Genomic DNA, 2,775 nt, shown 5'->3' on the forward strand with positions numbered 1-2,775 from the left:
TCAAATTGTAAATCTACATTTATAATTTGAATTCAATCGTAAGTTAGTTGGTTTCATATTTTGAACTGTTGACTCAGTTTTAAATTTTAATTTTTTAAAGATTTATAGTTTCAATTTTGGCTATCATTTTAAAATTCTTACATAAACTTTTAATACTTAAGTTTTATTTTGAATTTAAATTGTAAACTAAATTCTATGTTTGGAGTTGTGAACTCAATTTAAAATTTAAATTTTTTTTATGTTTTAATTTAGCTTCTTTTTTTTTTGACAACTAAAGTTTTTTCCATCACTACCAAATAGTGAAAATAAGAATCAACTATTCTAATCCGATTGTTCTTCTAAACCAAACATATTTGGAGATTTTACCGCTCCGTTTTTGGTTCCGGTCCATTCAGATTTTCATTTCGATTTCCGATTCTCGATTTCTATTTTAAACCAAACACGCTCTTTATTTCTCTTATGCATAAGCCAAATATATATATATATATATACATAGGGTGGATCTAATTAAAAATTACGGTGTCGTTAATTACTCCGAGTTCTCAATGAGATGGTGAATGTTGAATATGTGGACTTTAATTAGGTTTTAGATGCATAAGCCAAAGAGGGGGAATAAAAAAAAAAAAAAGGGTAAACTTCAAATATCACCTCTATGGTTTCGCACTTTCTTACTTTAGTACCATGTGGTTTACAGGCATGTGGTTTCATTTTTATCTTTTCGTCAGCTTTTCTGTTAATTTTTGTTAAATTATATACAAAAAATTTTAGGTACTTTATCTAGATTTATCGAATATTCACTTTAGTATCATTTAGTTTTAACTTTATTACTGATTTAACAAAAAAAATTAGTGGAATCGATAATAAAAAAAGAAAAATAAAATCACGGGGTACTAAATTGATACAATTTAAACCATATGGTACTAAAGTGGGAAAGTGTGAAACCACNTATATATATATATATATATATATATATATATATATATATATATATATATAGGGTGAATCTAATAAAAATTACGGTGTCGTTAATTGCACCGAGTTCTCAATGAGATGGTGAATGTTGAATATGTGGACTTTAATTAGGTTTTAGATGCATAAGCCAAAGAGGGGGAATTAAAAAAAAAAAAAAGGGTAAACTTCAAATATCACCTCTGTGGTTTCGCACTTTCTCACTTTAGTACCATGTGGTTTACAGGCCTGTGGTTTCATTTTTATCTTTTCGTCAGCTTTTCTGTTAATTTTTATTAAATTATATACAAAAAACTTCAAATACCCCACCTAGATTTATCGAATATTTACTTTAGCATCTTTTAATTTTAACTATATCACTGATTTAACGAAAAAAATTAGTGGAATCGATAATAAAAAAAGAAAAATAAAATCACGAGGTACTAAATTGATACAATTTAAACTACATGGTACTAAAGTGGGAAAGTGTGAAACCACTAGGATGGTATTTGAAGTTTACCTTTTCGAATATGAGTATAAAAAACGAAACACTGACAGATTTAGATTCGATATGGATTTTGTCTGTATCTGAACCTAACCCGAATCCAACCCTAACCCGAATTAATTTTTTATTATATAATATGGTAAATGTTTGGCGTTACATTTGAATTTATATTTTAAAAATTTAGATCTAATGTGTTTTGAAATATAGTAAACAAGTAATAATTGTTTCGGGATTTGAGTTTCCAGGTTCAGGTTGGAGTTTTGGATTTTTGGTCGAGTTCAAGTTCGGATTTTGAATTTGATAGTTGGATTTAGATTTAGATTTTTAAAAATTCACTTCAAATTCGGCCAGTTGACATTCCTTCGTATAGAGATATGTATGATTTATAAGACCAAGGATGAAATTCAATCCTTAGATTACGTAATTTATAAAAAATTTATTATATGATTTATTTGTGAACATAGCATTTCTTTCTTCTTTTTTTTGTTTTTTGTTTTGTTTTTTTTTTTTTTGGTGCTGCTTAAACATGTCTGTTTCTCCCTGCCATAAAAATCCATAATAGATATTTTATCCCAGAAGCCAGAGAATTAAGATTCTCATTTTAGAACAAATATGCAGAGCTTCGAATTTCTGATCTTCAATGTATATTCACTTTAGAAATCTAATAATCTGTCGACACCTCAATAAGCGAGAATCAATGAGTGGAGTCGAAGTGACAGCAAATTAATGATCTACAAAGCAAGATCAGTGGAGATAAAGTGACTTGGAAAATGTCTCATCAAGTGATTTTTCTACATCGACACATATTTACGTTGCTTTATCTGTCGTTCATGCTGCTTTGAAATTTTGAAAAGCGATAGCAAGTGATCTACGAACGAGAAGAGTGCAGAAGAAAAAGTGTCGTGGAACATATCTCGTCAAATGATTTTTCTACTCCGACACGTTTTTATACTGCATTATTTGATGTTCGATCACGTCGCTTTAAAACTTTTAATCGATTAGTTGATAAATAGTGACTAACACAGCCTCAAAATAGAAACAATCAATCTCTGGTAAATATCTGTTGTGATTCGAGTCGGTCACCCATTAAAAAGAATATATTTGAATAAGGAACATCTTATATTCTCTTATTGCCTCCCACTATATATATCCGCCGTTTAATGTGGATTTAGACGAAAATTTTCTAAATTAGAACAGACCTTAAAGTTTCAGATGCGGAGCGAATCATATAGTTTTCCAAATTATTTCAACGAGTCCTCAATGAAGTCGTGCTCAACGTATTTGTAAATCGATCCAGCAGCTGTAGCGACACTTTTAAATGT

Source organism: Ananas comosus, unplaced genomic scaffold (genome assembly GCF_001540865.1).
Source record: "Ananas comosus cultivar F153 unplaced genomic scaffold, ASM154086v1, whole genome shotgun sequence".
In the NCBI taxonomy this organism is placed as follows: domain Eukaryota; kingdom Viridiplantae; phylum Streptophyta; class Magnoliopsida; order Poales; family Bromeliaceae; genus Ananas; species Ananas comosus.